This window comes from Lissotriton helveticus, chromosome 8 (genome assembly GCF_964261635.1).
Source record: "Lissotriton helveticus chromosome 8, aLisHel1.1, whole genome shotgun sequence".
Taxonomy (NCBI): Eukaryota; Metazoa; Chordata; class Amphibia; order Caudata; family Salamandridae; genus Lissotriton; species Lissotriton helveticus.
In genome coordinates, this window is record NC_136069.1 from 84,876,701 (window position 1) to 84,902,961 (window position 26,261).

Genomic DNA, 26,261 nt, shown 5'->3' on the forward strand with positions numbered 1-26,261 from the left:
TATGCCCCATTATTCCTTATAATTATTGACAATTTCCTCTGAGCCAGTGTTCCTGTCAGCGCTGTGCACGCTCTGTTCGCGCCCCTGTGTGAACGTTCTAAGGTTAACTCCCATTGTTGCCATCACCTGAGCCGGCATATTCTTCGTACGCAGAGCTAAGGAAATCCTCCATGTTATAAATGAGTTCAGTGCGCCTTCTACTGGATATTTAATTGTACTTTTGTAGAGGTTTCCTCTTATTTCATGTTTGATGCCACTCTGTTAGGACACCTTTAAAACTTATGGATGGAGGATTTTCTTGTTGAGTAATATGCGTCATTATCAGAACTGGCGCCCTTCTTTAATGTCTGCCTATTTATTGGAATAGTTTGATTTCATTTAGGCACAGTGTTTACGGCCAACCTGTCAGTTATTACCTCGCTGAGAGGCCCAGTTTATACGAACCTTGTAATAGAGTGCTTGCAGCCTTATCGGAACTGGCATCATTTATTCATGACTGTCTCATTTTGGAATAGGTTAATTTTATCTATACTGACGGCCTATTGTTTGAATAGATTGTCACTCTAGGCATTTGGTATTAGGTCAGCCTGTCAGTTGATGTATGTGTAATAAGTCAGTCCATCATATCGCTGACAGGCACAGCTCATTCTAGTTCATTAGTTGGCCTGCAATAATTCATCGCTGATAGGACAGCTTTAATACTTCTTGGTCAGTGTTTATTAATTGGCTCAGCAATCCTTGTACTTTATATCATTCTGATCTTTTACACTTCATTGTACAGCCACTAAGTATGTGTTGTCTTGAAGGTCCTACATCTAATCCACATATTAATGTTATTTCATTCCGTTAGATTCTTGTACTCTCAGTGTACCCTGTACATTGTCTACTTGTGCAGTTGTGTAAAGCTTTTACAGTAAGTTAGTACATAGGGGCAAATTACCTGGTTAAAGTGTACCTAGTTGTCTGGGTTCCCACTTTAGCTAAGTTGTTATTGCTTCTCTACTTGTGTGAGTACCCCCCCCCGTTCCCATTATATTGTAGTACGTTCATTCTATATTTGCTTCCCAATGGCCGCATCATCCATAAGCCAACCGCCCTCCTTTTTAAACGAAATTGGGGATCCAGACATTCATTGGAAGGATTGGATTAATTTGTTTGATTCCTACCTGATTGCCATTGGGGGGGAAAAGTTCTCTGCAGTCCGAAAACAACATGTCTTACTTCATAACCTGGGGGTTCAGGGGAGGAAAATTTATGATGCCCTTCCCGGTCCCGAGTTAGAGGATGATGAGGGTGATCTAGATGTATTTAAAATCACCTTGCTGAAACTAGAAACTCACTTTGGGGACAAGGTGAACGTAGTCCTAGAACGGCACAAGTTTTTTACTCGGGTTCAGGGCAAACAGGAGTCGGTCACTAATTATATTGCTGCACTCCGAGGCCTAACCCGTCTATGTGAGTTTGGCGAGTTAAATGACTCACTCATCAGGGATCAATTGGTAAGATGTACCCACAACCCCCGCATAAAAGAGAAGATTCTATCTAAAAAGCCCTCATTAAGAGAAGCTATCAGCATGGCCCAATCTATTGAGCACACTAATTTAACAGCACCTAGGCTGAACATCACTTGTGGGGTCCTTCAGGGTTCCTCCCTGCCCCCTCATCTATTCAATCTGTACCTCCTCCCTCTGATCAAGTCCTTAAAAAATAGGAACGTGACTACATTCAACTACGCGGATGACTTACAACTCTCATTTACTATAGACAATTCTCCTAATTCTATCACCAATTTTCAGGAAACCATGTTACACAACTGCTACTGGATGGACCACAATCATTTGAAGCTTAATCCTGGGAAGACTGAGGTGCTACTGATAGGGGGCAGCCAAGACTTCTGGGGCCCTCACTACTGGCCAGCAGAGCTTGGGCTTTCCCCTAAGCCATCTACCTCTGTGAAAAGTCTGGGAGTAACCAAAGACAGAGATTTATCCCTGAAAACCCAAATAGGGACAGTGGTTTCAACATGTTTCTTTCAATTACGAAAGATTTATAAGATCCATCACCTGCTTACTCACGCAGCATTGATACAGGTGGTGATAGGGCTGGTATTGTCTCATTTAGACTATGCTAACTCAATTTACCTAGGGCTCCCATCCTGTCTGACTAAGCGGCTTCAGCTGGTGCAGACCCAGGCTGCAAGATTGATCCATCAGCAGCCCAGGTGGCACTCTGCCAGACCTCTTATACAGCTTGCTTAATTTTTCCCATATTTATCAATAATTTGCTATCTAGGTACACCCCTACTCAGGATCTTCGCTCCAAACATCTACACTTGCTGGTCACTCCGAAATTCAAGCATAAACGACATGGTGGATGCCGGTTTGCATATCTGGCCCCACAGCTGTGGAACTCGCTTCCCTTGGAGATTCGATCCTGCACAGAACTACTGCGGTTTAGGAAACTTCTTAAAACTTGGCTATTTAAACAAGCACACGAGTAAGCCCTGCCTCAGTATGCGACCAGTCCAGAATAGCGCCATGAAACCTTGGTCTACGTGCGCTTTACAAATTTGTTATAACATAACATAACATAACAAGTGTATTTTGGAGATGAATCCACCTAAAGAACCCGTATGTAGTGTAAGCAATGCTAAAAGTACTTTTGAGGATAACAATGACAATGAAGTTCTTAAAATTAGGTCGAAAGAAAGTAAAGGGGAGAATCCTGTTAGCGTCACTGAAGGGTTAAAATGTTTTAGGTGTGGCAGTAGCAACCACCTTGCAAATAGTGTTCATTGTACAGCCCGTAATTCTACTTGCATGAAGTGTAATAAAAAGGGCCATTTCGCACGAGTGTGCAGAGAAGGTGAGATGAACCAAGTTAAAATGGTATGGCGCGAAGAAGGGCAATCTCCTAAGTACATATTTTAAGGAGGAAGTATGGAGAACTTCTTATCCGGTTTTTCCCGCACTACATGAGTATATGAATGTTCTTTTTCTTCTAACATTGAGACTTATTGCTTTAGCAGTATGTATATACCTATTGGTCTTCTATGGAGTATATGTAAGATGCATTTGTTATCGCACTTTTGATTGCATGTTCTCTGTTAGTTTTATGATGGTATTTCATGTTGCATACTGTCCTCTATCCTCTTTTGCATCCTGACTGTGAAATTCTTATCCGGTTTTTTCCGCACTACATGAGTATATGGAATGTTCTTTTTCTTCAAACAGTGAGACTTAATTGCTTTAACAGTATGTATATACCTATTGATCTTCTATGGAGCATATAAAAGATGCATTCGTTATCACTTTTGGTTGCATGTTCTCTGTTAGTTTTATGATGGTATTTCATGTTGCATACTGTCCTCTATCCCCACTTGCATCCTGACTGTGACGTTCCGTCTCCTTCCTCCTGCACCCTCTCTCTCTCCCTTTCCCGAGGCTTAACTCCTCTGTTATCCGAAGGGAGATGTGTTGTAATTTGCCCTTCTTTCCTCCCTCTTTCCTTTGGTATGTTCCGCCACCCCTCCTTTCCCCTCCCTGTTGGTACATTCTGCCAGAGCTTTCCGTGGAATGTTGGTATCACTCAGGCAGTCTCAGAGAGTGGGTGACAGAATAAAGTCCACTTTTACCTTCTATTGCTTCAGAGTGTCTTCTTTTCAACAAAAACTTTTGCCCTAAGGGGACCCGCACCCCCAGCAGAGGGTTTTCTTTTGCCGGCGGCCTCAAGCTGCTGCTTCTGCTGCTGCTGCTGGGCTGCTCCGGGGGCAGCCCCGGTTCCTGGTCCCCCTCTTTTTGCCTTCCCCAGCATCCCGGGAGCAGCGGGAGGGGAGAGGCACAGAGGCATGCAGCGAGTGCCGTTCAGTACAACCGAGAGGGGAGTGGGGCACACACGCACACACATACACACTCACTTACACCCATGCATTCACATGCAGACACTCGCACACCCACCCCCCTTTCGCAACACTCACTCACAAATACACATACATTCATACATACAAACACGCACAAACCAAACAGTCAATAAAAAAGCAACACTTACCTGCTGCAGGGCTCGGGGAGCTGCCAGGAGGGTTGGTACTGCTACCTTGGTCAGCCCATGAGGGAAGGCAGCAGTCCCTCACTCGTCACAGAGCAGGTTGGGGGCAGAGTCAGTGACAGACACTCGGCCACTGGCACTTCAGGGCTTAAAAACGAAGCGCCCAGCCACAAGGCTGGCTATCCCCGACGCTCTCCCTCATCACGAGGGGAGGGCCTCGAGGACATTTGCTGAGCTGAGGAGGTCAGGCCCACTGGAGCTGTGACATCCTCAGCCCAGCAAACTTCAGGTTAGGCAGCCGGGAGCCTGTGCATTTAGCGCATGTCTAGCTCATGGCTTCATGGCCTGAACATAAAGAGTGTTTGTCTAGCTGACTTTTCTTCAGCCTGACATACAATCTTTTTGTCCAAAAGGGGTGGGGCGTGGCCTCACTGCCCTTAAGGAGAGGCAGCTGCGGAAGTCAGGCCGCTTGCAAGGAGGACCCTTCACCCTGGCAGCACTCAGTCCCTCCTCTCATTCTCTCTTCTCTATGTACATAGGGGCGGGCCCTGGACAGTGACGTGATTTGACTATCAGGGCTCTGTCCCTGATAAAAAAAGAAAAAGAAACTTGCAGCCAGAGCTGCACAGAAAAAGACTTGTCACCCCAATGTTTCTGCGGGCGAGCCAGAGTTGAAGAGCGGTAGCCTGGCAGCCGCTGCCACATAGGCCTGATAGAGTGCCTTGGAGGCCAGTGCAAAACAAGGCTAGTAGTCACTTGGTGAAAATCCCAGGCTGATGCTTTGCTTGCTCTTCAGCTGGCACCAAGAGGGAGGCCGGAGCCTGTGTGTAATTGGAAAAGAAGCAAGCACAAGGCTGCTGGAAGAGAGGGCTGTGCTTGGCTCTCTGTAGCAAGCTTGCAAAGGGAGGGCAGTTGTTGGAGGGAAGTGTGCAAGTGCGGTGCAGCGCAGCACGTTCCAGAGTGGAGGGGTTTGTCAGCACAAGAGGCCTGAACCGGCAGCCTCCCATGCCTTCGGCCATACCACCCTGAATGCCCCCGATCTCGTCCAATCTCAGGCCTGGTTAGTACGTGGATGGGAGACCGCCTGGGAATACCAAGTGCTGTAGGCATTTTGCCACTCGCTGACACCAGGCTCGGCCCTGGTCCAAAGTCAGTATCGACTTTCGTAGCTTCCCGATGGCCGCAGCACCCTGGTGCTAATGGACTCCTTCTCCAAATTACCAATCGTGGAGGTATTCGCTTACACAGCATTCACACACGTACAAAAGGTTCTTGACAGGACTTTCGCAATCATGTGCCTCCCTGAAGAAATCATGTCCAACAATGGACCTCCCTTCCAGTGGCGAGAATTTCAAGAATACTAGGAGGGGAAAGCCATTCGACACCGAAAATCCCCACATAGTGGCTGCAAGCGTATGGCGAGGTGGAGCGGTTCATGAGGACGCTCAACCGGGCTCTAAGCATCGCGGTGGAACAGATAGAAGACGTGGAAAAATCCCTACATCAATTCCTGGATGCCTATAGGCCAGAGGTCTTCAAACTTTTGTAGGCTGAGCCCCCCAGCTAAATTTTTTTACTTGTCTGGGCCCCCTCACCTCCAGACAGAAATATCTGGAATCTGGTACACTAAATAATCAACTGCCACCCGCATCTCACGGGCCATATCTGGCAAATAATGTTAAACACAATAAGAGTGTTTAGTAAACTGCAGGTTTGTGAGTGGGTGTGGTTAAATGACATAGGCTTATAACACAGTTCAAATCACAATTTTCCAAGATGAAATGTGCGCACATATCTTTTACTATGAAGCTGTGTTTTACATATATAACACATGATTTGACATAGATTGATAATAACACCACTAACATTAATGTGATGGGTGTGCCTGTTTTTCGCCACAGAGACGGTCAATCTGTGGATGGATTTTTGCTACTGCTATCCTCAGGTTGTGCTCCACATCTAGTCTTGACCGGTACTTAGGGGCGTATTATCAAGAAAGGTGATAAAATTATCGCCGCTTTAGCGGCAGAAAACTGCAGCTAAAACAGCGATAATGGGCTTGAAAATATGCTCTATGGAATTCCAATTGAAGCCCTTGTTAGATGTCCTTCAAATTTACTGCAACTACATCAAAGAACCCAAGCAAGTTACATCCACCTGTTACTACTTGCCAGCCCCAACCCCACCAGTGACCTTTTGACACCGGTCAGCCTCAACTCGGGCATGCCAGTTTTCACTTCTCTCAAGCTTGGCAAGTCCTGTACTTTTTCGCTGTCTGCTATCTCTACAGCTTGCTTGGAGTGTTTTCCTTCATTACGTACTTACATCTTTTCAGATTTAACCTATACATGCCAGATTCTACTTTACTTCAACTGGTATCTTTCAGTCATTTACAGAAACCTGGCATCTTTCATGGCTGTGTTAGTGTTATGAACAAGCATTTTGTGAGCAGCAGCGTTTAATTTAACTGGGCTGGCACCTTTTATTTGTTTCAAAATTCAACGTGGGATACCCATACTGGCATCTTGAGGTGCGCAAGATTTTATCTCACTCAGGTTGGGTGAGTTTGCCATTTTAGTTTTTCTTCCTTTCCTGCGTTGCATTTATGTGAGGCTTTCATACTATGACAGAGCACCTTAAGTGCTGAGCGCGTGTGCAGCCTGCGATGATGCCCCGTCCTGGCGGTCCAGACTGGTGATGATTTATGTGAGGCCTGCTAGACCGCAGTGTAGGCCTGAGCCAGCAGGCAGTGCTGTCCTAGCGGCACGTGGCGTTGCCTCGTGGGTCATAGAGTTAGTGGCACCTAAAGGGGTGAGCGGGTGTACAGCCTGCGATGATGCAGTGTGCACTGATATGATCAATACCATAGCAAAATCAAGACCCAGAATCAAGTGTGTGGCCTGGTGGCCTGCTGAGGGGGGCTGCATGATGTGTAGGGTCCCATGTTCGCGGGCACCGGGCTTGGAGCTGGCACTGGCAGGTGGTGAGCCCTCGTAGAGACACGCCGGTGGCAGAAGGTGAGCAGTGAGGCCTGGGTGCGCAGGGGCTGGCAGTCACCACTGGGCGGCGGGAGGAGCTGGGTTGCAGCAGCCTATTTGTGCAGGGGCGAGCAGTCACCGCTGTGCTGCGGGAGGGGTTGGTCTGCAGCAGCCTGTGTGCGCAGGGGTGTGTAAGCGATGATGGCATGTGCAATTATATGGACTCTGCCATTCATAAATCTGAACTCTGTTTCAGATACGGGACCTGGTGGACCGCAGAGTATACCGGAACGTGGTTGGAGACACACAGGTGGCAGCAGGTGAGCAGTGAGGCCTGGGTCCGCAGTGTCGGCACTCTCTCTCTCTTTCTTCTTTTCACTGTCTCTCTCCCTCTCTTTCTCTCTATCTCTCTCCCTCTCTTTCCGTCTTTCTCTCTCTCTCCCTCTTTCTCTCTTCTTCTCTCTCCTTCTTTCTCTCTCTCTCTTCCTCTCTTTCCCTCTTTCTCTCGCTCTCTCTATCTCTCTCTTTCGCTCACTCTCTCTGGGGCATATTACCAAGCAATAGCGATAATTATCGCTATTGCTTGGTTAGAGACAAAAATTTACCGCTGAGCTGCGGCGATTTTTATCGCAGATAAACCTTGGTATTACCAAGGTTTATCGCAAATGCGATAAAAAACGGCCACAATGCATGAATATCGCTGAAAAGTCAGCGATATTCATGCATTACCGAGCTAACGCTCTTAGCCATGTTATCCACCTCCCATTGGATAACATGGCTAAGAACTGCTCAGGGCAGGTGTTAGCTTTTTGAGATATTCGCGCTTAGCGCGAATATCTCCAAAAGTTGGTAATAGGAGATAGCGATGTTAGCGACTGTTTCCAGTCGCTAACATCTTGGCACGCCCACTTTGCATGTCATTAGTGATAAATATCACTGACATGCAAAGTGGGGCCCAAGATGGTCGCTATCTCCTACTAGCTGTCGCTAACTGGTGTTAGCGACAGCTTGGTAATAGGGAGATAATTTTATCTCCGCTTTCTTGGCTTTTAAAGCCAAAAAAGCGGAGATAAACCCCCTTGATAATATGCCCCTCTGTTCTTTGATGAGCGCAGGACACACATTTTTATCTAGAATTTTGTCTTGCATCTACAAATCTACAAATCTACAAATTGTCCTGAGAAGACCCGCCATGACTCTTTATAATAGTTGTTTTGAATTTTTTTGAATGAAATGTTTTGTCTCATGATTCAAATATGAATGAGTGATTTTCCTTTTTCTGAACACAAACGCATGCTGATTGTTGTAATTGTGCGACGTCAGGCGAATTGTTTTGTGCATGAATTTGTGGAGTTGATGTAACATATCTTTGTCCATGGGGCAGGTGGGGTGCCCGGGGGAGATGGGGGGTCCATGGGGTTGGTGGCGGTGGGTGTTGTGGCCCTCTAGGGGCTCCAGGCTACATGTTCAGTATCTCCATGGCATCTGTTGTTCTTCAGGTGTAGCTCTGGGCTGGGCTCCCTTTTCTGGTGCAGGTTGTCATGCGACTTTACACAAAGTCAGAGCAGGTATTAAATCCCTGCTGCTAACGCGACTTATCACCTGTTTTGGGACCTTATCACCGAACTGGCTGGTCGTTGGGAATATTGCGGAGTGGTGTTGTCGCTGCTTTTTGCACGGGAACGCCTACACTGCATCTTTTAGCGATAGTTGCCTGGGTTATCTGTGGCAATGTTTTTTGAGGTTGCTATCGCATTTAAACTGGTGATTTCAGCTGTTAGCACCTGCTTGTGAATGGGGCAATAAAATTATTGCCACTTTGGCTGCGATAAGTGCTGATAACTCGGCGATAAATCCTTGAGAATACGCCCCAAAGAATCAAACACTTTTCCAGGGTAAATTTTATTTTATGCTTCCAGGGGCATATTATCAACGCTGTGCAAAACATATTGCACAGCTTTGATAACGTGGAAAAATCTATCGCCGATTTCACATCGCCTGTTAGCAGCGTATTCTCAATGCTAAAGCCAACAGGTGATGTGAAATCGTCGATAGGTCGCATTACCGCGTGAAAACAGGCGCTGTTTTCACGCGCTAATGTATGCCTTGATAATATGGGGGGGTGGATTCAGCTTTATGATCCACCCCTTCATGTTAGCAATGCCTAACACGTACTAAAAGCAGGCGTCGGGAGCCCTGCGATAGACGCGTTTATCGTGGGTCTCCTTCTCCCAAGGCCTGCCTTGTGAATACGGCAATCCTGCCTCCAACCACATTTTACATGTGGTTGGACGTGGGAACGCCCACCCTGTATCTCATTAGCATTATTCCTCGCCCCCAGCGTGGGGGCAAAGAATAACGTAGGAAACGCGACGCTAACGGACTTAGCGAGGCATTGATAATAGGGCGATAATTAATTCATGCGTTAGCAACCGGAAAAGGTCGCTAACAAATGAATTAAGGCCCTTGATAATATGCCCCCCAGTGTTAGTTCTTATCCTCCTCTTTTTACTCACAAAAGGTGGGAGGGCAACGGCCATTTTGACCATTAATGCAGCCAGCCCCCTTTCCTGGCACCCTGTGCATGGATGGGGCAGGGGATCTTAGCAGCTGGCTCCCTGGGCTGGAGGTTCGGCCTCCCCTAGAGTGGGCGGGGCTCCAGAGGAGACGTCACAGCTGTCTAATGAGGCAAAGTTCGAAGTTAGCCTGGGAGCAGGGATGACAATGTAAACCCGAGCGCGGCCCGCTGTTGGCAGTCAGTAGAATTGCAGGCTTTAATCGGAAGGAAATCTCCAATGAGACCATGGTATAGGAGAGATGATAAATCCGGCATACCCATAATGCATCAATTTTAGCATAGGACTGTCACCGCCCCCAAAAGACCATTATCGATAATTATTGGACATTAATTCTAAAACTATTTTGTAACATAGGAGCTGATTCTTTTGGTTACACTGAAGGACTATAGGGTGATGCCGCCCTAATTGTCTGATGTAAAGCAATATAGAGCATTCTTGTCATATGCGCCTTTCTTCGAATGATCAAGTAACTTATTTCATTGTCAGTTGCACTTTGTGTGGCTCTGATAACGTATATGTCTACTTTAATTTTCGAATGATCTCTATGCTAATGAGATCAGATACTATGGTACAATCATAATGAGACGTATAAGTATGTGAGTCGTACATCCACATGCATCAGACAATGCATGAATATATATCAGACCACATGCATGATTACTTCGCATTATTCATGGAGATTCGGTATATATCCTTAATTGTGATTCATTGTGAATCACAATTAAAGAAAACCCTTCCCAATCAATGGGAAGGCATTTTTCAATTTGCAATTTGCGATGCACTTTCAAGGTTTTCGGTAAATTAGCACGAGGTTCAACCTCATGCTAATTTACCCCTTCCAAATTGAAAATTCGCTATTTAAAAATGTTCATGCATTGCATTTCAGAAATCTGAAATTGCGATGTCTGAAATGCAATCGCAATTTTAGAAATCGCGATTCCTAAAATTGCGAAAAACATGATGCTTTGCATTTTTGATAATTTCATTCGCAAACGGCCGAAAATTGCGATTCACGCCGCTTGCGAATGCAATTATCGTTGATGCATGTGCCCGTTAGTGTAATGTGATTTAGCGTACTCCAACAAACATAAATATTTCGATTGTGTCTCCATAAACTACCCGTGATCCAGAACATTGTTTCTGTCTAGCGCCTCTAAACGTGCTTTCGTTACTCATGGTCCCCTGGGCTCTACTCGCAAATAATTCAACAAAGTCTTACAGCCTTATTCATCAACGGGCCGTTTTGCGAGCACCTAATAGCGATTCATAGCGAATCGCTATTAAGGACTCGCAAAACGGTATTCATGTAGGAATTGCTAAATAAATAGCGATTCCTACACATTCCTTATTTGCGAGCAGCAAATTGCTAATCGCAAATAAGGAATAACTCCCCATTCATTCCTATGGGCCAAAAGGCCCATAGGAATGAATGGGGAGTATTCCTTATTTGCGATTAGCAATTTGCTACTCGCAAATAAGATAGCGATTTAAAGGGTGCCAGGGGTGTCCAAAGGACACCCTGTAGCACCCCTTAAATGCAAATTGAAACAGGTGTTGCGCTGTGTGTGCAACATGCAACTTAGAACAATGCTTTTAAAAGCATTTTTCTAAGTTTTTGCTATTTACCGAGAGGTCTGACCTCTCGGTAAATAGCGGCCCGAAATTGCGAATTAGCAATTTAAAAATGGTTGATGAATTGCATTTAAGGAATCTCAAATAGAGATTCCTTAAATGTAATTCCTCGCAATTTAGCGAATTAGCAATTACCGATTTTTGCATTTGGGATGATGAATCCCAAATGCAAAAATTGCGCTCGCAAAGGGCCAGATTCTCAGAATCTCGCCCTTTGCGAGCGCAATTCGGCTTGATGAATCAGGCTGTTATTCTCATTGGTATAGGTGGAGCCGCAGCGCTAACGTGACGATGTAACCCCTCAGAGGACCTCTGTTGGCCGTCAGTGGCATTGCAGTCTTTAGGTTCCATTGATCTCGAGTATGGACTTTGAAAACAAGCACTGATAAATCCAGCTTACATATAACATTGAGGTTTAGACAGCACACTGAGAGCCTCTCAGAGGCACATACGAGGTGCGCCAAACCTAAAAAGAGTTTCTATACCTGCCCACTAGTAAGCAAAGTAACTTCTCTATTAAAGCTATGATTATTAACAAAAACATTTTCTTTACATGCACACGGATTGCACATTTGGGTGGTGGCATGTTTTTTATTTCCCTTTTTTACTGTTGTGACATATGTAATAAATAAAATACAAAAATCTATAAATAGTACTTTATATAGCCCAAAACTATTGCCTTTGCTAGAGTCTGTTTCGAAGCGCTGCACAGTCAAATGAAACTTTGGCGTGCTGCAGTCATAAATGACTAATCCTGATAGGCAGATTTTTACAGGAGCAGAAGACCATTGCTAAAGCAGAAACTTGGTCAAAAGTTTGGATTTGTGGCAGTTGCACGTGAGAACTAGAACATCAAAGCAGCCGCTTTTGTGGCGCCTGCTGTCTGTATGAAGGTGTTAAAAAAAAGAAAAGAGCGGAAGTAAAAGCAGAGCGAGGCCAACAAAGGGAGGGGCAGGGCTCCTTAATGGAGCAGGGAGGGGATGGGGTGCTCTTAGGTCCTCATTTATGAGAAATGACGCATCGCTGCGTGAAAGCAGCGATGCATCATTTCTCAGTGCGCACTCCTTGCGACATTCCTGATGCGTCATATTTAATGTCGCAAGGAGTTACAGATACGTCAGTTTTTCTGACGTATCTGTAAGCGCAAAAGTGACGCATTGCTGGAGTGTGTCACAAAAGTGAGGCAACTCCAGCAATGCGTTCTTTCACATGGGGCAAGCCCCATGTGAAAGGGCCTGCGTCAGTCTTACGCCTGCTGTGAGGCAGGCGCAAGATTTTGACGCAACGGCGTCCTAAAAGTGATGCAGTGAAATCTCATAGATTTTACTGCGTCTCTTCTACGACCCTTCCTTGCATCAATACGCCCCCCTTGCATACATTACACCTGGAGTAGGTATAATGTAGCGCAGGGGGTTTACAAAGTGAAGCATCTACCTAGATGCGTCACTTTGTAAATATGGTGCAACAAGGCGCATTTTTTACGCCACTTGTGCGTCACAAAAAGTGACGCACCGGCGGTGTAAAAGTGACGCACAGCCTCATAAATGAGGCCCTTAGTGCTTAGTGAGGTGTGTCAATAGCAGCACTGTGTGTGGGGGAATGCAGCGTGTGCTCTAGTGAAGTGAAACCTAGCACAGGGTTTGCATGTAAACAGCGCCTGTGATTAGCAACAAAAACAAGTACTTTTAGATCTATCTCACACTCTAAAAACAGCATCGGGGAGGCATATAAGTGGTGCTTTATAGACTCTTAACATAACACCATTGCACTCCACTGACAGACAAGAGCCACAACATACATCGCCATCATGTTTGAATGGAAAAAAGATAGGAGCAAACCTGGGGTCGGGTCTGTGGTGGTGACCGGGGCGCCCGAGAGACTGAGCTAAGTGGAAGAACAACAAGCAGCCATTAAGAATTTATGGTCAGTGTCACGATGTGTGAACTTGGGAACACATAGATGTAAGAGGTGTTAAATGTAAAACGTGCCACTATTAACAGTCAAAGGGGCATATTGGCGGTAGGCAATTATTGACGCTTTAGCGGCCGTTTTCGTCCGCTAAGCGGCGATAATTCTATCGCTCTATTCACAAGCTGTCGCTAACAGCAGTTAGTGACAGCTTTTAGGCGATAGCGAGCAGTTTGGGGTCCGCTTTGCCTGTAACGATATTTATTGCTAATGACATGCAAAGTGGGCGTTCCCAACCTGTTAGCGACTGAAAGCAGTCGCTAACCTCGCTATCGCCTATTAGTAAGGCAGGCGTAGCGATGGAAATGTTCAAGCTAAGCACGAATATCTCCAAAAACTAACGCCTGCTCAGACCTGTTCTTAGCCATTATATCCAATGGGAGGTTGATATAATGGCTAAGACCATGTTAACGATAATGCGTGGATATCGCTGTATTGTCAGCGAAATTCAGGATTTTGCCGCAATCGCTGGGAATTTTATCGCTTTTGAGATGAACGTTGCTAATAGCACGTTATCTCAGCGATAAAAACCGGTGATGCGCGGCGGTAAAAAATTGCCGCTAAGCCTACTTAGAGATAAATATCGCTATTTGTTGATAATATGCCCCACAGTTCTCATAGTTCATTTAGAATCAATGTGTTGTCATTTGAAGAAAGTGAGCGCTGGGTGACATGTTCATGGTTTTGGGCACTCCTAACAAATCACGTAGCATGATGGCACGCTCTAAGGAAAGCTAGGCTGATTTTCACTGCTGTTTTTTTTCCCCTCGGAGATTTCTATAGTGCTAACTCGACCTGAAGTGTTACACAAGGGCACATTCATTTTTGTTAGGGACGGGTAGATTACGTGATTTGCCCAGAATCACAGGATGTTGAGTGTCATTGCCGAAACTCAACCCCGTTCGCCAGATTTGAGTTTGACCGCCCTCACCATTAGACTACATCCTCTCCTGCTGTTATTTTCAAGATTTATGGAAGAGTCTATGCTATAAGTGTTTGAGTTTGTGAAGTTGATACCTTACCATTGCAGTATCATTACAAAAACATGTTTTGTAAAAGAATGATAACTGGTTTGCTATTTCAGCTATCACATTTTCTAACGTAGTTTACTGGGGTCATTTCTTGTGTGCTGAAACATTTTCATATAAGCAGATTCAGATCCATGCACGAAAATAATGAGAATTAATTAGTAAATTATTTTAATGCCCTTAAATGTCAACAGAGCAAAAACAAAGGGGCCAAACCAAAGGGGATGATGGACGGAGTGTTGAACATTGGTAGCACTCACCCCAGTCAATTGATATGGAATTAATCCATCATCATTCTTTAGCTCACTCCACCACCCCAGTTCAGACATGGCCATATGCAAATCAGTCTGATGTTGTGCCTCATGGGAACAGTACAGCCCAAACTACCAAGCCATGTCTTCATTGGAGTGGAAACAAACATCCAGGAACCGGTTTTGGGTTCATAGCCCTCATCAGCCAGGCTATCTTGAATCCAGGGGCAAAGTGAGCAAGGGACCCACGTCTGGGCATATCCTGCCAACTTAGGGCAAACAAAGCAAAACCAAAGAGGATGATGGACGCAGGGTGGAACATTTTAAGCACTCACCTCCAGTCAACTAATCTGGGTTTAATCCATCATCATTCTTTAGCTCACTTCGCTCACCCCAGTTCAGACAGGGCCATATGCAAATCAGTCTGACCCTGTGCCTCATGGGAAAAGTCCAGCCTAAACTGCCAAGCCATGTCTTCTCTGGACCAGAAACAAGCATCCTGGGACCGGTTTCAGGTTCATAACCCTCATCAGCCAGGCTATCTTGAATCCAGTGGCAAAGCGAGCAAGGGACCCACGTCTGGGCATACCCTGACAACTTAGGGCGAACAAAGCAAAACCAAAGGAGATGATGTGTTAAAAGTTAGGCTGAAAACCGTCAACATTATCGGCGCCCTCTTGCTCTCCTTAAACCTTTTGTGCGCGTAAAACAGCCGCCATTTTGGACACCATGGCTTCCCTGCTCTCGCCGAGAGCCAGCGCGTCTCTCTCTCTCCTAACTTCGCTGGCAACCCCCCTGCTTGCACCTGCCTTGAGTCATAAACCCCTCTTCGGCGCTGCTCTGCCCCAGGCCCTCATCCTGTTCCCAGCGCGACACCTCCCTGCTTCCCCGTCATGACCTCCGGCCCTTTTGATGCAAACCCCTTTTCCCCGTGTGCCCGTTTGTCTTCCCCGTTCCCAGGCCGACACCTAGCTCTGCCGATACCAATCTCTTGCCCCTCCCCATACAATAGGAAGCTTCCCTCCTCAAAGGACCCCCGAGATGATCAAAGCCCCCCCCATCCCACGAGATCCGATCGAAACCCGCACACTCCGTGAATCGGCGGAATACCCAGCTGCGCGATGATCATCACCTGTTGTGAACGGGGCGGGGACTTCCACTGTAGCCTTGCATGGGAACGGGCTGGGAAGGGGGGATTCTGAGGATGTCTTTCCGTACATCAAAGTATCAACGAGAATGTGTTACATGTAATAAAGAGATAAACTTGTGTATAAGAGGCCAGGCCTCAGGGATGCAGTTAGAGCACCTCAGAACGATACCTTCTGTCCGTTTTTCGTTGTGTTCTCCTCCGGAGCGAATAAAAACCTTGTTTCCTGCCTTCCAGTCTCCAGCGCCTGCCTCTTCAATAGTTTAACTTCTTTGTGGGTTCAAGAGGTGACATCGCCGGGCAATAATTAAGGATCTTATATTCTGGTTGGTAGTGCCCCCCCAGTTTGTATTTTTCCACAATTGGCGTCCCAAGCGTGGGGCCCATCAGCGACCCATGGATCCAGTGGGAGAGGTCCTGACGACAAAGTGAACGACTGCAACGATCGGGAACGCGTCTGTCCGATAGACCCTCGTCTGACAGCCGATCATCCGAACTTCACTGGTTCCGAACAGACCTCTCTCGAGTGATCTACGGTCCTGACTGGGAACCATCAGGAGTGCCGCGAGGATAACGAAGAAGAGAGGACGATCGGGCGCTGGATTCGGAAGTCAGGAAACTGTCCATGCGGTCCGGGTAAGGTCGTGTTACCACGACAAATTGCGAAAAAATTGCTTGATTGCTTGTTTGTTAAATACTAGTATTGCTCTTTTTGTTTATTTGGAGATTCACTGTCTGCAAACGGAGAAACAACAGGCTCTCTCTTTGCAAGCAGTGGAGGATAGGTAGGGCAGACAACCGTGCTTATTTTTCTCCCCCACTCAATAATCACCTGAAACTGAGCTGTTGTTCACAAACTATTGTTTCCTGGAGATTCCCTGTCTGCAAACAGGGAAGAGACCACCCTTTTTGCAGATAGTGAAAAGGGTAGGTAACGCAGATCTTTGCGGACCTACTCATTCTCCCCATTGTTATTTATCGGTCTTTTGTTATCTTGATCTATGAGGGATTCACTGTCTGCAAACGGAGAAACAAAGGTCTCTCTCTTTGCAAGCAGTGGAGGATAGGTAGGGTAGCAGCCGTGCTTATTTTTTTCTCCCCCACCCTATAATTGCTTGAAACTGAACTGTTGTTCGCAAAATTATTGTTTCCTGGAGATTCCCTGTCTGCAAACAGGGAAGAGACCACCCTTTTTGCAGATAGTGAAAAAGGTAGGTAACGCAGATCTTTGCGGACCTACTCATTCTCCCCATTGTTATTTATTGGTCTTTGGTTATTGTGATCCATGAGGTATTCACTGCCTGCAAACAACGTAGAATAGAAATATTCTGTCTAGTCTTTGCACCTAGTGATAAGATAGGCAGTGCTGACTTTTTAGTCCCTCGTTACGAGCCGTCATGTCTGTCTTCTCCCCACTGATTAGTAGCCTGTTTAGCCCGGACCGCTTATTAGAGATGGACCATCCAGCCCCACTGGAAGGCACCCCTAATAAGGACATGTTCATGAAGCATGGATTGACCGCTATTGCCTATAGTAAACTATGGCATAAATATACAAAACAGAGTCAAGAAAGTCAATGGCCCCTGATAGGATCCTTCGATGATGATAAAATAAAAACGCTAGAAACTGCCCTAGGTAAAAACAAGACAACACCTACTATGCTTGATAGCTTCGGCATGTGGCGAAAAGAAACTGAACAGCGTAAAAAGAAAACTGAGAGTAGGTTGGAAAAAGAGCTGCAAAAAGCAGCCCACCTAGCTGCTCAGAAACTAAAAAAGGAGATAGAGGAAAGAGAGAAAGCTAAACAGAAACTAGAAAGGGAAACGCCAAGCCAGTGTCCGGTTAGAACCCCCTCCATGCTCTACCCTGATTTACCCTCGAAACGACAAGCCAATGAGGACCTGCTGTTAGGTCCCCCTATCATCTACATGCCCCCTCCATATGCCCCTTCTCAACCCTTGGCGCAGCACGCGCCACCCCCAGGTACAAACGAAGGTACCGCCACAGCGTCGGCCCCAATGGCCTCTGTGCCAGCCGAACCCCTTGTATTAAAACCCGCATCAACGACAACGTTAGACGAGCATGAGACTCGAGGGGCTGGCCTTGCAAGAACAAACAGGCTAGACAAAGATGAGCGAGCGGGGATCGACAAAATAGCAAGGACACTGGTAGAAAGGAAAGATGATGAAGAGTACATCACAGATATGTTCAGCTCGTATACAGGGAGTCACAGACGACATTTTACCGTACGACTGTGTTATCATGTCTTGAATGCATACGAGGACCGATATCGAGACAAAGGTCCCGAGAGCCTAAGGACTCTGTACCGGAAGGTCGATATCGGGGATGAGGGCGAGTGTGATGTGTCGGACCTCCTTACGCGTACGCTTGAGGTTTTCCGCCACCTCACTGAACGAAAGCCGGGATCTAAATCCGCGGCCCCCGTAGTGACCGAACCACCAACCGAGCAATCTAACACCATGATGCCGATACGTGAGGCTGCCCCTTACTGGGTTCCCCCTCGAGGTACAGGGACTCACGATGATGCAAACAACCAAGATGCGAAGGGAAGGGTAGTGTACAACTGGGTCTACCAGCCATGGGACCGGCAAGAGATACTGACATTCCGGAAATCTCTACCCGACCTACGTAAAAACCCCACTGCCTTCTATACTGAATTGGGGACAGCCCTGGGTTCAACTATCATGACCCTGGCTGACATCGACTTGTTCTTCGGGTTATGTCTACCAGCTGATGTGTGGAAGCAAATCCGGAAAGTCGACCACCTTGAGCTGTTTGGACATACCTGGTCACAACTCGATGAACTGGACAAACAACGGGGACCAGGACAAAAGCCGTTGAAATCCATTCTAGACCTCCCAGATAAAATTGTAGAGAAATTAAAAACCCAAGTCCCAGAAAAGAAAGTGGACTGGTCGATAGTAACAGCCTGTCGCCAAAAACCCCAGGAGGATGTATCGGAATACTTCTCCCGGTTTGAAACGGTGTTCTCCGATTACAGCGGCCAGGACATGACCACTGCAACCGGACACCATCTGTTTGTCCAGAATTATGTTAAGGGCCTATCATTGGACATCTCCCAGAAACTACAGGCCAGCGAGAGTAGTTGGGCAGCCTCCAAACCTACAGCGATTCTCCAAATGGCCCAATATTATGAGCATCAGAAAAATGAAAACGATAGGGCGACAGAGAAAAAGAAGAAAGACTTAAAAGAGAGGGTGATGATTGCCAAACTGCAAGGGGTGACTATAGGACGAGACCAATACCGGGGAAACTACCAGACAAACGTCCCTAAGACTGCATTTCCCCAGGACCGCACTCTGACTCCCTACAGTGGACGCACAGACCTTAGAGATGACCAGTGCGCTTTCTGCAAAGGGACTGGCCATTGGAAATCCCAGTGCCCAGTTCTCCTGGAAATGATCAGGAACAGAGACCCCAGGGATGTAGCAAACGGACCGAGACCTAAGGGACCACAACGAGGGCCCCCAAATGACGCGACTAATGACAGATCAAGCAGACCGAATACGTTCGATCGACCCAGACAGAACCAATATCAACAATCTGACTATGACGACACTCACACCTTTGCATAGGACAGCCAAGGGCGAGGGAGGGATCCAGTCGAGCTCTATGTTGACCAGCAGGGCCCTTATGTCACTGCTAAGGTCCTGGGTACCAAGTCTCCATTTCTGGTAGACACTGGCGCAACACGTAGTGCGTTATCTAAACGACTGATTCCAAGGGCACCCTTGTCTGGCTCACTCATAACATCGACAGGTTTCGATGGAACGCCCTCCACCAACCCTTTGTCTGCCCCGATTCTCTTTGACGTAGAAAACAACACCACCGACACCACGTTCTTGCTTTCCTCCAATAGCCCTGACGCCATTATGGGACTTGACTTACTGAAACACTTCCGAGCGACGATTAGGTGTTCTCAAGATGGAGTTCGAGTGTTTCTTTACGACAACCCCGTTCTGCTTAAACATTGTTCCCCCCGACACATGTTTTCCATCACCGACGTCGACGCGTCCCTGCTTGACACCCTACCTCCGTATCTGTGGGCCAAAGCGGATTCGGACGTAGGGCGTATGTTAATTGACCCAGTGCACATTACTGTCCGACCAGACGCAACACTCCCAAAACTCCCACAATATCGGATATCGCCAGAGGGCGAGAAGGCATTGGTAATGATTATCCAGTCACTGATAGACGCAGGAGTGGTAGAGGAAGTGGTTAGCAACGTTTGCAACAGCCCTATCTTGCCCATTATCAAGAAGCAGGGAGAGGGAGATGAGAAAGCATACCGTTTCATCATCGACCTCCGAGAGATCAACAAAGTGGTGGTACCCCAGTACCCTGTGGTCTCAGACATCACCACCATCCTGACCTTGATTCCATCCACTGCCACCACCTTTTCCGTCATCGACCTCAAGAACGCATTCTTCTCCATCCCCATCCACCCAGACAGCCGATATCTCTTCGGCTTTACCCTAAAATCCCGCTCATATAGGTTTTGCCGAGCCCCTCAAGGCTACACGGAGAGCCCTAGCATCTACAGCCAGGCCCTCAAAAGGCAACTAGACCAAGTCCGGTTACCCGACGGGGTGGTGTTGGTACAATATGTCGATGACATCCTTTTGGCAGCCGACACCACCCCTCTAGCGGTTACCGCCACCATTCAACTCTTGCACTTCCTTGCGGAAAATGGCCACAAGGTCTCCAAGAAGAAGTTGCAAGTCTGTCACTTACCTGGGTCACCTTCTGTCCAAAGATGGACGGAAACTCACCCCTGATCGAATCCAGACCATTCTAGACACCCCTGTCCCTAAAACCCAGAAGCAGGTTCGCTCCCTATTAGGCCTCACCTCCTTCTGCCGACAATGGTTGCCAAACTTCAGCCTCGTTGTAAAACCACTGCTCTCTCTCCTAAACAAAGACGTCCCTTTCCCACTCCCTTGGACTCCTGAGTGTCAAACTTCCTTCACAGAACTACGAGATGCCCTTTGCTCAGCCCCTGTCCTGGGTACCCCTGATTACAGAAAGCCCTTCTCCCTTTACACTCACGAAAGGGAGGGGTGCGCTTTATCTGTCCTGACCCAGGCCATCGGTCCTAAGCAACGACCGTGCGCTTACTTCTCTGCCACTCTTGACCCTGTCGCCAGAGCCTTGCCTGCCTGCCTTCGAGCTGTAGCTGCTGCTGCAGTCTCTATCCGACAGAGTGAGGGGATTGTACTCTCGAATTCCCTCACGGTACTGGTACCCCATGCAGTCGACACCCTCCTGAACCAAACCAAGACGCAACATCTGACGAGTGCACGACTGACTGGATACGAACTAACCTTGCTTGCCCCCCACATCACCCTGAAAAGATGCACCACACTGAACCCAGCAACTCTGTTACCCTTGCCAGAGAACGACCCCAATGTGCACCCCGTACATGACTGCGTGACTCTTACGGACGAACAGACCAGGAGTAGGGTCGATCTCAGAGACACAGCTTTCCCTGACCCCGACGGGGAGTTGTGGGTGGACGGTTCTTGCATCAAACTCTCCGATGGTACCACTTCCGCTGCCTATGCAGTCACCACGGCTCGAACTGTAGTAGAAACAGCCCGCATCACCCAGCGATCTGCCCAGGCAGCGGAACTGATTGCTTTGACGAGAGCCTGCATCCTGGCAACAGGAACCACGGCGAACATTTACACCGACAGCCAGTATGCCTTCGGGGTGGTTCACCATTTTGGGCTCCTCTGGAGGGAGAGAGGATACTTGACCTCACACGGCACACCCATTTTGCACGGGGATTTAGTCTCCGCCTTAATCGAAGCTGTCCTCCTCCCCAACAAACTTGCCGTTATCAAATGCCAGGCACACAAGAAGGTGACAGACATTATTGGACAGGGAAATGCACTAGCCGACATCACCGCCCGAACGACAGCTGAAAATAGAACGACAACACGTATGTACGTGACCAGGTCACAAGCAGAAAACTGGACTGACGCCAAGGACACAATTAGAGACATACAAACGGCTAGCACACAACACGAATTGACTGAATGGGCACGGGTGGGATTGAAAGACGATGAAGGCTGCTGGCGGACAAAAGACACGAACAGATGGTTGCTACCTGATTCATACTTGATTCCCATATTAACCATGGCACACTCCCCTGCCCACATAGGATCAGCCCCCATGATCGAACTTGTCTCCAGGGTTTGGCACAATGACAAGATTCCAGATTCCGCCAAACGCCTGGTCCAACAATGCTTAATATGCCTGCAACACAACCCCGGGAAGGGAACTGTAGTACCCCGGGGGGGATTTGGGGTCCCAAACCACCCATTTGAAGTCCTGCAGATGGACTACATCCAGCTAGACAGATGCCAAGGCCTGAAATATGTACTTGTCGTGGTGTGCGCATTTAGCAAATGGGTGGAAGCATATCCAACCCGTGACAACACCGCTATGGCCACTGCAAAGGTCCTGTTAAAGGAGTTTTTCCCCCGTTATGGCCTCTGTCGTGTTTTATGGAGTGATAATGGCCCCCACTTTGTAGCCAACGTTATCCAGCTCATCCTAAATGGGCTGGGTATCAAACAGAAATTCCACGCAGTCTTCCACCCTCAATCTGCTGGGCTTGTCGAACGACACAACGCCACACTAAAGCTTAAACTGGCCAAAATAGTGGCTACGACGGGCCTGAAATGGCCAGACGCCCTCCCATTGGCATTGCTATCGATGCGCTCTACCCCCACCCGACATCACTTAACCCCTTATGAAGTTGTCTTCGGCCGACCCATGAGCGTCTGGTCTGCCCCGAAACCAACGTCCATTCATGACGTTCCGGATGTCCTAATGTCTGATTATCTGTACAAATTGACTGAAACTTTGTCTGTCCTTCATCAGCAGGTGCAGCAGGCCATCCCCGATGCTTCCAGGGGTCCGGGTCACGCCATCCAGCCGGGGGACTTCGTGCTGATCCGAAACTTTCAGCGATCAAAGAGTTTGGAACCCCGGTGGACGGGCCCCTGGCAAGTGCTGATCACCACTCGGACCGCACTTCGAGTGGAGGGGAAGAAACACTGGCTGCACGCCCATCACTGCAAAAAGGTCTCTCCAACCCTGGCCACGACAGACACCGTCAACACCCAAGAAGAGCTCCTGAACCAGGACCGACCATCGTTGAACTGCTATCCTGACACAGAGACACTTGAACTTTCAAAACATCCTGACCCCACTGTGCCATCTCGAGAAGGGTATTTCCTGCGTCGAAAGGAGGGAGCTTCGGCTAAGTAGGCCACGGACTAGGTTAAAGAATCTCAGAACGGTGACCCAAACTACCAAGGGTTACCTGGAGAGAAGCTAAAACTAAGTCTGTGGTCCTGCCCACTACCGAGCACCTTGAAGACGAAGATGACGGAAGCGCCAGATAAGAAGATGATGGAAGCGCCAAACAAGAAGCCGACTGAGACAACAGGAAATACCCACTACAGAAATCCGAGAACAGACAGACTCCATAGCTCAAAGACAATTGCACTCTTCATCGTAATCCTCCTCTGTTTTCTCCTCATGACTACGCTCTGGATTATGGAAGAACACGCACCTGCTCACGAAACATTCCTAACCACTGCTCAGCCTACCACCATGAAGGAACATTATCTAATTTCGCTCTCTCCTCAACTAAGAGAGAGGCGAAAGGAGTTTTGGAACAACTCTTTCGTGCAGCTACTTCACCAGCACAATCTCGCCACCAACGCCACCAACTGCTGGATCTGTGGGTTGCTACCCCATGCCACTGGACATTCAATACCATTCATCCCTTCACCCTTCTCCGTCCACGGCTCCTGCCTTGCCTGGCTGATCCTCCTGCAAGAGAGCTATACGGGAAATGCCACCTCCAGCAGAGCTGCAGCACATTCTTCTCATGGGGCCGGGCGAAACAAGACAAAGACACACTTCTGCCCGCTGACCCCCAGCGACTCAATCCAAATGGACATTCCGGCCAAAGAACGAATCGAAATGCAGGTGTTCAACAATCCAACCAGACCCACCTTCTCCTATCTGCGGAAACGAACGGCTGCCACTCTGACTGTGGCCCTGACGGTCATCAACGTCACAGGCCACATGTGTGTAGAAGGACTTGGGACACAGCTGGTGGGTCACAGCGCTTGCCGCTTTACCAGAACTTTGGACTCCACGGATCCACCTTCCTTTGTGTCATCCCCAAACATGTATTTCATCTGTGGCACGAAGGCCTACACCTGGCTCCCCAAAGGCTGGGGGGGCACTTGCTACATCTCCTTCGTCCTTCCTCCAACTTATGTGGCCCCAGCGAATCACCACAGACAAAAACGAGCCAAAGACGTTGAGCAAGCCGACTCAACAGGAGCACAGTTCCTCGATGCTATGAAAGGACTCGTCCCCCTCTGGGGCCCGATGGCAAACAGCCGTGCCATCCGACATTTGACTCAGGCAGTCGAGACAACCATGAACATCACAGCGGGCATCTTTGCCAACAACACTGCCGAGCTCCAAGCGGTCCGTTTGGTGGCTCTTCAGAACCGCCTCGTTCTAGATGTGGTTCTGGCGGACCGTGGAGGAGCATGCCGCATTATTGGGGCCAGCTGTTGTACATACATACCGGACAACTCACCCTCAGTGTACAAAGCCATCGAACATCTTCACAGACTCTCTTCGGAAGTTCACCAAGAGCAAGAAGAATGGTCGCTTGGTGGTTGGTTCTGGGACACCGTCAAAAGCTGGGGCTGGAGACTGCTCACCATTATCCTGATTCCCGTAGTTGTAATATGTGGCCTATGCTTAGGAATTCAATGTTTGCCACCTATGTGTTCTTTATGTGCGAGTTGTATTTTTCCCAAAACTGTGGACATTGGAAGCGAACATATGAGGGCATTATATGATACCGAAGTTAGGAATTTGATGAAAATTGACATTGAGTAAGCAAGTTGGCTAGATATGTTGAAAAGGGAGGACTGTTAAAAGTTAGGCTGAAAACCGTCAACATTATCGGCGCCCTCTTGCTCTCCTTAAACCTTTTGTGCGCGTAAAACAGCCGCCATTTTGGACACCATGGCTTCCCTGCTCTCGCCGAGAGCCAGCGCGTCTCTCTCTCTCCTAACTTCGCTGGCAACCCCCCTGCTTGCACCTGCCTTGAGTCATAAACCCCTCTTCGGCGCTGCTCTGCCCCAGGCCCTCATCCTGTTCCCAGCGCGACACCTCCCTGCTTCCCCGTCATGACCTCCGGCCCTTTTGATGCAAACCCCTTTTCCCCGTGTGCCCGTTTGTCTTCCCCGTTCCCAGGCCGACACCTAGCTCTGCCGATACCAATCTCTTGCCCCTCCCCATACAATAGGAAGCTTCCCTCCTCAAAGGACCCCCGAGATGATCAAAGCCCCCCCCATCCCACGAGATCCGATCGAAACCCGCACACTCCGTGAATCGGCGGAATACCCAGCTGCGCGATGATCATCACCTGTTGTGAACGGGGCGGGGACTTCCACTGTAGCCTTGCATGGGAACGGGCTGGGAAGGGGGGATTCTGAGGATGTCTTTCCGTACATCAAAGTATCAACGAGAATGTGTTACATGTAATAAAGAGATAAACTTGTGTATAAGAGGCCAGGCCTCAGGGATGCAGTTAGAGCACCTCAGAACGATACCTTCTGTCCGTTTTTCGTTGTGTTCTCCTCCGGAGCGAATAAAAACCTTGTTTCCTGCCTTCCAGTCTCCAGCGCCTGCCTCTTCAATAGTTTAACTTCTTTGTGGGTTCAAGAGGCGACATCGCCGGGCAATAATTAAGGATCTTATATTCTGGTTGGTAGTGCCCCCCCAGTTTGTATTTTTCCACAGATGGACGGTTTTGCTTTAAATGTCAACAGAGGCATTACAAAGAAGCGAATTACACTGAGTATAATTTGTGCAATAGGTCTCTCAAAAATGTTGTTTTCAACTAGTGCAAATATATGAAGCTACTGTTTTAGAGTGGATTGCGGAGATAGGCAGACCAACATTAAAAGAACTTTTTTTTTTTGCTAAAGGTCTCCTGTCTATATTTTATGTTCAGATGTTGCTTTACAACTATGTTTTCTATCTTTCAAAAGCTTAGATCATCTGGCATCAAAGAGAATCACAGTGGAAAATGGCTGTTTCTGAATTAGATGTATCACTGAAATTGCTCTTTCTTCTAAAGGCTGTGCACTGCATATTACAGTATTTACTACGATGTTATTGCTCCAAGTAAAACTTGCAAGAAAACTATGAAACTGTGAGATTCAAAGTGCATTATAACATCTGGAACGAAATGAGAAAGACAGTTGCTGGAACTTAATCTGTTGTAAAATACAAACATTAAACACCATCGTATGGTGATGCTTGAATGCCCTTTGCAGGGGCACTACGAAGGGGTGCAAGAACAAAGCCTCATTGAGTAAATGGTCTTTTTAAAGACCTGTGAATTTATCGGGTGCGGCGGCAGGCAGACAAACTGCAGACCACAACAGCTCCTCTCCCCCAGGTTAGCCAGGCAGGGGGCCATTGCTCATGGGCCGCATTAAGCAATACAAGCACAGTTCCATATAAGCAGATTC

General features: G+C 47.7%; 1 long non-coding RNA gene across 1 annotated transcript in view; it reads left to right on the forward strand.

Annotated features, from left to right (window-relative positions):
• The first annotated feature begins 7,275 nt into the window (after positions 1-7,275).
• Positions 7,276-26,261, forward strand: part of LOC144771481 (uncharacterized) — a 404,623-nt gene continuing 385,637 nt past the window's right edge. The window contains exon 1 of the long non-coding RNA XR_013599303.1: positions 7,276-7,342. This is a non-coding gene — a long non-coding RNA (uncharacterized LOC144771481). The remainder of the gene's footprint in view (positions 7,343-26,261) is intronic.